Source organism: Pseudopipra pipra, chromosome 3, assembly GCF_036250125.1.
Source record: "Pseudopipra pipra isolate bDixPip1 chromosome 3, bDixPip1.hap1, whole genome shotgun sequence".
Lineage (NCBI taxonomy): Eukaryota > Metazoa > Chordata > Aves > Passeriformes > Pipridae > Pseudopipra > Pseudopipra pipra.
The window spans coordinates 108,544,653-108,556,579 of record NC_087551.1 but is presented as its reverse complement, the minus strand read 5'-3'; the positions used below and the strand labels follow the sequence as shown (position 1 = coordinate 108,556,579).

General features: G+C 39.6%; 1 long non-coding RNA gene across 1 annotated transcript in view; it reads left to right on the top strand.

The window, feature by feature from the left end:
* Positions 1-1,959: 1,959 nt before the first annotated feature.
* The window catches only part of LOC135410647 (uncharacterized), a 73,402-nt gene continuing 63,434 nt past the window's right edge, over positions 1,960-11,927 (top strand). The window contains exon 1 of the long non-coding RNA XR_010428817.1: positions 1,960-2,039. This is a non-coding gene — a long non-coding RNA (uncharacterized LOC135410647). The remainder of the gene's footprint in view (positions 2,040-11,927) is intronic.

The window sequence follows — 11,927 nt, the reverse complement described above, 5'->3', positions numbered from 1 at the left end:
CCGGGGAGCATCAGGCAAAGCATTGCCAGCCGGGCAAGGGAGAGGATTGTCCTGCTCTGCTCTGCACTGGGGTGGCCTCACCTTGAGTATTGTGGCAGTTCTGGGCATGACATTATAAGAAAGATGTTAAGTCATTAGGGAGTGTCCAAAGGAGGGCAACAAAGATGATGAAGGGCCTTGAAGGGAAGCTGTATGAGGAGCAGCTGAGGTCACTTGACCTGTCCAACCTGGACAAGAGGAGATTGAAGGGAGACCTCATTGTAGTCTGCAGTTTCCTCAGGAGGGGAAGAGGAGGGGCAGGCACTGCTCTCTTCTCTGTAGCGACCAGTGGCAGGACCTGAGGGAATGACCTGAATTTGTTTGTGTCAGGGGAGGTTTAGGTTGGATATTAGAAAAAGGTTCTTCACCCAGAGGGTGTTTGGGTGCTGGAACAGGCTCCCGATGAAAGTAGTCACATCACCAAGCCTGACAGAGTTCAAGAAGTGTTTGGATGATCCTCTCAGTCACTCTTGAGGATGTCCTGGTCAAGGTCTAAGTATTGGATTCAATGATCCTTGTGGGTCCCTTCCAACACAGCATATTCTGTGATTCTGTGACCACACTTTTTCACTTTTTTAACCTCTGGACTTCTATCTACAGTAGGATTGAACTATCCTCATGCAGTGCTGAATCTGAGTTGGTAATCCTGCCTGCTCACAGGGCTTGTTAATTCAACTAGAGGTATTCAGTAATTACTCAATTCCTTGATTTTGAGTTGGCAAACAGATATACTTTAGCATTCTCATGAAATAAAAAGACTAGCTATCGCTTTACTTTTCTGTTTTGTATGAATTAGGATTTCCTCCAGATCCTTTATGGACAAGCAGGACAATATAGTGTCCTATCTGATTCCTTATTGTCTTTGCTGAGGCAGAAGCACAAAAGAGACCAATATAAACGGGAGGATTCCATGTATGACCACAAAATGATATGACAATCAATTCCCTGATCAAAGGATATCAATTTTTTGCTTGGAATTTACTAAGCAGAAACGTGCACATTTAGAATAAGCAGGGGGCTTGGGGTACTCACTGAGCCAACTACACGCTCACCAAACTGACCACCTTGCAGACAGAATATCTTACATCAAAGGGCAAAGGCTCCCTAACTGCATATGTTCTCTGAATTTGCAGTGTGTATGCACAAGACAGGCTGTGAGTTCTGCACATTCCTAGAGCTGGTGCTGCAACCAAGCTGACAGACATTGGGAAATCCTAGAAAGAAAGAAAGAAAGAAAAAGGAAAGACCAAGCATCTGCTAATACTACCTTGACTCCAAAACCCAGATTTTTCAAAACCTGATTTTTCATTTGCATGAGGTTGTTCTACTTCAGCTTTCTTGCTAAGGAAAAAATGTAGGTACCACAGATGTGACCACAGAAGTGCAGTTACAACACTGAGTACTCTGAGCTGAGTACTCTGTCCTCACAAACACAATGCAATTTTCATATTCATCTGCCTAGGGATTGTTAATCTGATTATAAAGTGTTAGATATTTTGAAATACTGAGAGAAAATGAACCTCTCAGAAGTAAGAAAATGAGTATTAGATTATGTAAAGAAAAGATAACTTGCATTGCTTGACTTATAAACTTTTTTTCCCATCCTCAAAAAGAACAGTACAAATCTCACTTGATAGACTGGACCAACACACAGTGGCTTCTTAAAATTTTGATTTTTGGTTAATTACCCACAACATCAGATGTGCCCATAAGGTCTGTATTCCCCTCCTCAAGCCTGTTCCAGACAAGAGCTCTTTTCATGCTCCTGCCTTCTCCCCCATCACAGTTCCCTGTGATGCTTTCTCTGTACTGCTATAATCACACTGCCACATCTGTCACTGCCGTGTGTGCAGCACAGGGACAGTAACATGGGGCATAATGAAAGCAGTAACAGCAGAAGCAGAAATAGCTATGGCAGTAGCTGCTGGGGTGGCAGCAGGAATAGCCACACTGAGAACAAAACAGAAAGAAAAGCTGTTTTCCAAACCTACCAGTATGAGGTGAGATGTTTTCCTGAGTGGTTTATAACTGATACAATCTATAGATGCCAGACTATTTACATTTTGGAATGTGCTGAAAATGTTTGGGGGCAAAACTCTAGTGAGTGTACTGTATTTTCCTTGGATATTTTCTAGCATTGTTTTTATAAATGTTACCTATATACCTGGCATGTTGGACTATGGAATAATAATATGTGCCAGATTTAGACAGCAAGTTAGTCCTAGAGACAGCAAAATCACTTTACAATTGTTTTCCACACACATGGTTTCTGAAAACCAAACAAACCCATGTTTTCATTCATATGCTATGCAGCAAACACATGGAAAACTCAGATGGTTCAATTCTGCAAGCTGCTGAGCGCTCTCAGCTGTATTTGGTATTAGACAGCCTTGTGTTTTACAGGTTTATGCTCAGGAAATGCAGATCAACATGAAAATAGGCATATAATAGGCAACAAATATTTGCCTCCTGAAGTCCCTCCTGCCTTTATGAGTCACTCGTCTTCTCATACCTCATCCCTTTGAAGGCTCGTCCCAGTAGTGCCTTCTGAGGTGTCCAGTTTTGCACCCTTGACTTCCACTGTTGCTAATGAGGGTTACAGATGTACACTGAAGGTAGAACAACCTTTCAAGTGTCAGAGAGCATGCTGCTGTTCAGCACTGCCTTTAACCTCAGCAGTACACAGCAAAGTGTTTTCAAGTAAAGGGAAAATTCCAGATGATACCCATGCTAGATATTCCTTGGGATTTTTCAAGGATATGATTGCCAGACTTTGGAACATTCACTCTTCAGGGTCAGCCGTATATGCTTACAGTGTGGAGAAAAACCAGTTGCTTTTCTATGGTACAAACAGACTTTCCTTTCCTTCTTTCTCTTCCTCTGGGAAAACTGGTGTCCTGAATTCCTCTCCAGTGTAACATTTGGGCAATTTTCATCCAATGCCTTGTTCATTGTTGAGTGATGTTACAGCCTTGAAAGAAATTAAAGAGACCCTTCTATTAGAGTTGTGGAGAAGGATAACACTGACTTACTCAAAAGTTTCACAGACAAGTCTGTTTAATTGTGTAATTTCTACAGTATGGGTAGGAACAATTCAAGAAGGGAAGTGCTCAGAGACGTATGCAGTACAAATGTTACCAGGTTTGTACTGCAACTGTAGTTCTGGTTTTGTACTTTGGAGGAAAGGCCTCAATCAGTTGATGGAACATATTTGCCTTGTTCTACTTGAGATGTCTTAGGATATCCAAGATATCCACACACAGCTGACACAGGATGGTTGTAGTCTCTTGACTGACTGGTATGGCGGCTGGAGGCCAAGGAAGATACCCTAGAATATCTTCAGTGGCAATAAATGTCAGTGTGTGTATTGAAGTACTCATCTGAGACCCTATTCAATAGTCATTAATCTAAGAAGTAATTAATTTCACCTATTTTCAATTAGCTGACTTTTTCTCTAAGTACTGCTGACTACCTTGACCAGATTGTTATTGATTGTAGAGAGAGTTTAAATGTGCAGGTGAAATACATGTGCACATGTGAGGTGTATTTTATATATGCATGTGAAATATATGTGAACATTTAAGGTGTATTTTACGTGTGCATTCGAGATTATGGAATTAAGTTGACTTAGTCTGGAACTTGTGGCAAGATTCCTTTGCCTAAACTTTAGTGTCTATTGCCATTTGTGATGCTCTAGGATAACCTAACTGGACTGTAATTTCCTGTCAGAAGGGCTGCATATCTTTTGAAAGTCCTCTGCCTGCACTGTGTTATGTCTTAGATGTCTGTGGATATCAAAAATAGTGCTAGTTATTTGCAAAAATGAGTCAAGTCACGTATATTGAGCTGGAGATGAATCCTGCCCTAAGTGTCTTCTATTTTAAAAGGGATATTGAAAAATTGCAGAGGTTGCAGAAGTAGCTAACTACCTATTTTTGAATTAGAGAAAATGCAAAAAAAAATATTTTTTTCAATCTATTTAGTTTATCTGAACAATAACCAAAGATAGATGTGATTACAGAGTAGAAATATTTTCAGTAGATAGAAAGTACCATGTACTTCAAAATAACTGAAAAAAATAAAAGGAGAATGAAAAAGTGAAAGCAAAGAATTGACAATTTCAGTTTAGATATTAGGTGGTAAACCTTTCTTGATTAACGAATGGGAAAAATCACCAAGGGACTTTATGAAGCCTATGTTCCCCTAAGTCTTCAAATTAAGACAGGATACTTTCCTGAAGTTATGATTTGCTGAAAGCAAGTTTGTGAACTTAGTACAAAGGTAACTGGGGGAACTTAAATGGCATGTGGTAGGCTGGTGATTAGACTAGATGGACTGTTGATCTCTTCTGGCTCTAGACACCACAAATTATGCCAAAATAAGAAGAGTATGACATGAATCCAGTTGTGCTTGCTGCAAATCAACTATTTTTTTTTTTCACCAGAAAATGGCAAATAGGATTGAGTTGGATAATTTTGTATCACTTCCCTTCTCCCTCTTTCCATTAATTATGAGGAAATTGTAAAATTCTCAAAGGTATTTGTTGTTTGCAGTTATTTGATTACACAGTCACATCTGTATTTGTTGTTAACATTCTTCAAACCTTTCTTGTTGTCTTCTGTACCTTTTTCTTTTTTTTTCACCTGTTGTACATTATCCAACTCTCAGAGTTGTGACTCTCTGGATAAATAATATCGTCACGTTAGCTCCTTATGTCTAATACAGTGAGGCATTGAGTTTTCTTCCTTTTTTTTTTTTTGTAACTGAACTTTCTTTCATTAATAATAGTAATTCAATTCTTTCAAAGTAATTCTTCAGCAAATTGGAGAGTGAGTATGAAGATTATTCACAAACAATTGATTGATGATGAAATCCTCTATGTGTCATTCAGCTGTGTTAATGAGTGTAGAAAAAGAACTTCCATTAGCAGATGAAATATGCAGCTTTGTCTCTGTTCTCAGACTGTTAATTTCTTATTCAGTGATGCTAGTGGGAAATTATGTTACATCTCCCTAAAATGTTTATCTTACTCCCAAGATTTTATATTTAGGCACCTCAGCCTATACTTATCCCCACAGCAGCATAAGAAACTGCAAGGTCCCCCTTATCTGTGGTGCTGAGGGTGAGTTTATATTGCCTTTTTGGTACTGTCATATATTCTTATATGAGTCCCCATTGCCCACTTTGCTATGTGCAGGGGTGCAGCAGCTGATTTCCTTGTTAAAGGAACTCAAATATGAGTTTAGTTGTTGGCACTGAAGATAGTACAAATCCATCTAGAAAATTCCATGGTATTTATACTCCTAGAGATACCATCAGGCTTCAAATGAGGTTTGCAGAAGCATCAAGGTTCTGGATCCAATGAAATAAATTTGGAACATGAAATCTGCTCCCTAGGGACAGAATGATCAATTTCCTCATTTATCTTTTACACACGCCTCTGTAGGATATGAAATGTTAACTGCTCTGCTTGATACTCCTATGGGGGAAGAGATGGGGGAAGAGATTCCTATGCTGCTGCCAGCAAGATGCAGCATTGAACAAGTTTTTGAAAGCCTTTAGAAAAACCCTTTAGAAAAATTATTTTATTTTCAAGAACTTTTGCATCTTAGAATGTTTCTCTTTCATTTAAGCAAAATGAATTCTGGTATTATTAACTTTTGAGTGATCAGTTCTGCAGTGTTACCTCATGACCTTTTTACAAGGGATACTTGCTTTTAAACTCCATCTCAGCAACATCCAGACCTCTTTCCCACATACCTATCCCATTTTATGTCTTGTTATCCAACCAGCTTCACTTTTTCCCTCTCAACTCAACTTCAATCTCTCTCTTTCCTTTTACTTTTATATCACATTCCCCATTCTTGTATGTTATCTCCACTGATGCTATATCTGTCTTCCTCTTATCAAGGCTGAATCCTCTAATTATGGTGTCCCCAGACTGATTCTTTGTCTCAGTCTACTCCCTTCTCCTTATTGTACTTTTGCTGTTGTTCTGCTGCTGTCCTTTGTGTTTTCTAGTTTGTGCAGCTGAAGAATCATTGAAGACTCATAAGATACAATAACCCCGCAGCCATTTCCTCTGGATGACTTTAGAGGGAAAATTGCCATAATTTCAGTGAATCCTTCACCCCCCCCGATTGTGCTCAGAGCCATCAGAGTTATTTGTAGGGAAGCTTCAGTACATCTGCAGTGAACACTCATTTTTTTCCCCCAAGCTGATGGCTGACTTGTGGATTTCTGTTGTGGTGGTAGAAGCAGTTGTAGTATCACAGTCATTGCAAAAAGAGTAAGTGCTGGATGGAAAAAACTAGAATACCAGAGTGGGTTTTTTTGGTTGTTGTTTTTTTGGTTGTTGTTTTTTTGGTTTTGTTTTCATTTTGTTTTTGGCAGATAAACAAAATAGCTTATCTGGTATCTGTTCTTACTCTTGGCTTAAGCATTTCAGAGCAACTAAATGCACTCACTTCACTTAAACTGGTAAAATTTTGGCAAAGTTTTCAGTCAGATTCTGTAAACAGAATCTTAAGATGGAAACTGCTGAGAAACTTTACTAATAGTCCGTGTCAACAATCCTTCCTATAACCTCATGTGTACAGAAAATGTGCGTGACTTGAGGCTAAACTTGTAAGCTCTTTGGAGACAGTAGCCATTACTTTTATATGGCATTTAGCATTATGGGAAATATCCTGACTGAAATATTTTCACAGATCTCTAAGTAAATAATATAAAAGACCACAAAATAGTGAGGTCAAATAGTTTAAACTGAAAAATATCTGCAAATAATACAGTAAGAAAACATTGCATGTCCCTACCACTATGCATCAGATGTGGATCCAAAAGACTTGTTCTGATTGCAGTTCAGGGAAATTAATAAAATACTTGCTCTCTTTTCAGACTTACTTGCTGAGTTGTACTGTGCAGAATGGATCATTACAAGCATGTTTTAAAATCCTTGATAGCAATGGATTTTTTGTAAAGAGACTGTGATATACCTAGCAGCATTGCTAAGCACTTTTATACTTAGTGTGCTGCAAACTTCACCATCTGCTTTGCCTCAGATTTATCAACTGAATAGGTAGCCTTCCAGATACCTAGGACCTTTACCTGTGCATCCATACAATTAGGTAAGAAGCTGATTGCCATGTCACACATTTTGCATGGGGTCCTATGTATCCGTTTGGTTTGTTCTTAAGGTAAAATAGAAGTGAGAAGATCTCCTCCACGAGGGGTACAAAAGATATATTCATTACATCTGACTTGCCAAAATCAAATCTGAATTTAGTAAAAAACACCTATAAACTGAAACTAAAGATTCCATATGGAGTTGTATTGCATAGTTTTTGCACACACCAAGTTTAAATCTTTCAACTTATAATAATAAAGAGTGAGCATGAGCTAGCAGCCACCTGAGAGTCTTCTCCCTACTTCAAGAGTATCAAGTCTCATTCCCATTACATACATATCTTTCAAACATGCACAGGTTTTTGAAATAAGGTGTATAAATCTGTCTTCAGGAGCCAGTGCAAGGCCAATGTTTGCAGTTCTGTTCTTGACACTCTTAAACTTGAGACCAAAGCACCAAAATGCAAAGAGCCACATGTGGCTCCTAAATTTTTTTGTGGCCAGTAGCTCTGAGTCTTATACCTGGAGATGATAGTGGCAAAACAGGTACTAAGGGAGAGATAAACATTTCTGGAAGGTAGATGGAAGTCAGGGCACCAAAAAGGACTTCCAAAAAGGCTGCAACTCTTTTGAGTGTGACCACATAACCTATTTCTTATCCACCAAGTGGTCCTTCTGTCAAATCCATGTCTCTCCCTTTAGAGACAAGGATGTTGTGTGGGACAGTGGGTAAATGCAATCATTTCCAATGTCCTGTGGTGTCTCTAGCTGTCTCCAAGAAGGCATACGTTTCATGTTGACTATGTAGTATATATGCCAGTCCCAACTGGCCTTTCAGGTGTCTGAGGGCACCTGAAATGCTGTTAGCTGATCCTGCCAAATATTTCAAATATAAATAACACACAAAGTACATTCAGTTATCTTGATATGTATTGTCTCCCTTTTTTTCAAGAATGAGCATAACCCTCACCACTGGTTACCAAAAGAAAGTAGTGTTTCAAAATGTGATTTATAAATATTCTAAATTTTCTCATAGGATATTTATGATGATCAAATTTGTATAAAGTCTATAAAGAACTGGTCAGAGTCGCACACTGTATTTTCAAAAAATAAAGATGTTGTCAGAGAATGAACTTATTTTGCCTTCAGTACTTTCAGATGTGTTTGGACCTGATAGTTTCATCAGTGTTACTGCACTAACAACAGTAGGAATGTCTGCAACATTTTAGTCTTCTGCTTTTAGACAGAGAATGCTGTCACAACTGAAATGAGTGAAAGAGGGACAGTATCAGACCACTTGTTCCCAAAAGATACTGTGGAAAGAATAACCAACAGCATCCTTCAGCAATTGCTCTATCATCCTTGGGTATACTGGAATATTAATAATATCATGAGAAGACATTATGTCAGCACAGCTTTTATTTGGCTTTTATTTGCTGTATAAACTGCTTCTTCCTTCTTAAAGGTATTGCTTGGCTTTCTTCACCCCACTCTTTCTCCCTCCATTTGGTTTGGTAACATCACACACTTCAACGCAGAATTAGGAAGAAATATGGACTGCTACACTCGTGATGCCTTCAGAAAGCTTAAGGGAAGACATCCAGTGTTCACATTTATAGCAGTGAGGCAAAGGAAATGTGAGGAAAATGTTTACACTTGGTGAGAGCTTCCTGAAAATAGTTTTGTGCTGTGATGACAGAAAAGGGGCCACAGACAGTCATCCTTGTTATTCCTCTGACAGTTGTGGGAACAGGTATTTGCATGTTCATCTTCAGGATGAACAAACACATCACACTCAGTACCTCACTCCTTCAGGTGTCCCTGATGGAGCTCTTGTTTTGCAGAAAATTGGGTTTGTTTTTCCTGTAAGTGATAATGTATTACAAATGAACAATAGGAAAAACACCGAACAACAACAACAAAAAAAATCCCCAAACCAAAACATTCATCTCTGTGCATTTTTAGTTCAGCCAAACTGGAGACTCATGAGATAAATTATAATTTTTCCCTCAAAAGGTTTAATCTTGTAGACTTCTTTTACAAAGCCTTTCCATTATCCCCTTCTCCAACAGCTGGCATCTCATTCTCCTGTTAACAGTTCCAATTAGGGTAATCGCTCTAAAACTTTAGTAGAAAAAGACACACTGAAAACAACTGCTTTATCTCTTTCAGTTATTTCTCTTTTTTTTTACGTAAATACTTAAGCAATTTAACTTTGTCTGGGTGCTTTCTCAAAGAAGAGTTTAGTTAAATGAGGACAATCATAAATCAATATAATCCAGCTTTTTTGTTAGCCCCTTCTTTTTAGTGTTCTCAATAATGAGACATAGCTGAATTATGTTAACAGTGATTTTTATTATAATACTGCTCTCTAAAGCATCTGTTGGCATGGTAGATGGTCATTCTACAAAGTTAAAAATAAGTCAGCAAAATCCTATGAAGAAGTGTTCTCTCTTCTATCTTTTATTGTCTCCAGTTCATCACTTGATACTGCTAAGATAAATGCCAGCTGCTGGATGTAAGAAGTGATGTGTTGAGTAACCTTTTTAAACATCTTATTTAAAAAAAAAAGAAAAAAGAAAAAAGAAAAATAATTATAAGCATGTATTCATGCAAATACAAAACCTGAGCTGTGGGCATATGAATACCATAGTAGTGGCCTTTCCTGGGAGAACACATGGTTCTTGAGTTACATGGAAAATTGAAAATGAGCCATTCCAGCCAACATTAATGGTGTGAGTAGCAACTACAGCAGAGAGAGCCTGATAAAAAATTTCAGTCTTCTGTATCATGAAAATTTTAATTCAGAAGTGGAAATGTAAAAAGACCATTTTGGGCTTCTCAGAGCAGACCAGGAGCTAAAGATATCAGAAATATAAACATTAGGAAGCACAGGTTGTGATTATGTATTTGATAGATTAAGGAGCTAAAAAGAAGCAGCAGGTTCTATCTAAGTCCAGCAAGCCCAGACTAAATGCCTCAATCTGTTAGTAGGGATATAATTTACAAAAACTGATTTTAAACAATGGCATGGGACCATAAGACCTGATTTATTCTCTATCCTTTAGCCCAAAGCATCATTACTTTTTGCATCTTTACAGAACCTTGTGGTTTAGCTCTGTTTATCATCACAAACCTATAAAATAAGCGAGGAAGGCTCATGAAGACATCAGCTATTCCAACCCTCTTCTCAGAAACAGGCTTTGCTATACTTGAGAAAACCCAGGGGAGTGTCGAGACCCTCCGTGAGGCAGCAGCTCTCACAAGGGCAGCTGATCAGGACTGGGGAGGGCCATGGGTAACGGTGGCTACCCTCTACCCCTGCAAAGGGCACCCCTGGGAAGTGCAAAGGATCAGGGCAGGCAAACCAGTCTGGTGCCTCAGTCAGGGCCTGGTGCAGCAGCTTGCATAGACTTTGGCATGGAATGGAGAACAGGGAGGGTGTATTCTTGATGGAGGAACATTCCACTGGCTGAGTGGAGAGCCCTGAAGTCCATGTAATCCAGCAATCATCAGTTGCCACTGACTGTAAAAGGGGAAACATAATTCCCAATTTTAAAAAGGGAAAAAAAGGAAGATCTGAGGAAATATAGTCCAGTCAGTCTCACCTCTGTACCCAAAAAGATCATGGAGTAAGATCACAGAACACATCCTCCTGGAAACCATGCTAAACCATGGGAAATAAGGCAGTGACTGTTGACAGCTGACATGCCTTCACTAAGGACAAATCATGCCTGACAAATCCGGTGGCCTTCTATGACAGGGTTACAACATTGGTGAAAAAGGGAAGAGCAACTGATGCCGTCTGCCTGAACTTGTGCAAAGCACTTGACACTGTCCAGCACAACACTCTTCTTTCTAAACTGAAAAGACTTGGATTTGACAGATGGACCACACGGTGAATAAAGAATTGGTTGGATGGTCACACCCAAAGAATTGTGGTCAACAGCTCAGTGTCCAAGTGTAGATCAATGATGAGTGTCTTCTTCGGGGATTGGTACTGGCACTGGTGCTGTTTAACATCTTTGTCAGGGACATGGAGAGTGGGATTGAGAACACCCTCAGTGAGTTTGCCAACAACACCAAGTTTTGTGGTGTGGTTAACATGCTGGAGAGAAGAGATACCATCCAGAAGGACCCTGACAGGCTTGAGAGGTGGGCCTGTGTAAATCGTATGAAATCCAAGAAGGCCAAGCGCAAGGTCCTACATCTGAGTTGGGGCAATCCCAAGCACAAAAACAGGCTGAGCAGAGAATGCATTGACAGCAGCCCAGGAGAGAAGGAGTTGGGGGTCTTGGTGGTCAACATGACCCAGAAACGTGTGCTGGAAGCCCAGAAAGGTGACCATGTCCTGGGCTGCATCAAAAGTAATTTGGCCAGCAGATCGGGGGAGGGGATTCTGCCCCTCTCCTCCGCTCTCATGAGACCCCATCTGGAGTATTACGTCCAGCTCTAGAGCACCCAACTTAAGAATGACATGAACCTGTTGGAGCAAGTTCAGAGGAGGTCAGGAAGATGATCAGAGGGGTGGAGTATCTGTCCTGTGAAGATAGACTGTGAATTCGGGTTGTTCAGCCTGGAGGAGAGATTTTGAGCAACCTGGTCTAGTGGAAGGTGTCCCTACTCATGGCAAGGGTGTTGAACCAGATTACTGTCCCTTCCAGTACAAACTATGATTCCATGATTCTGTGATTCTTTGGTTCTGTGATTTACCATTCCTGATACATTTGTGTATACCATTGCATAATCTGTTTCTGTAAAGC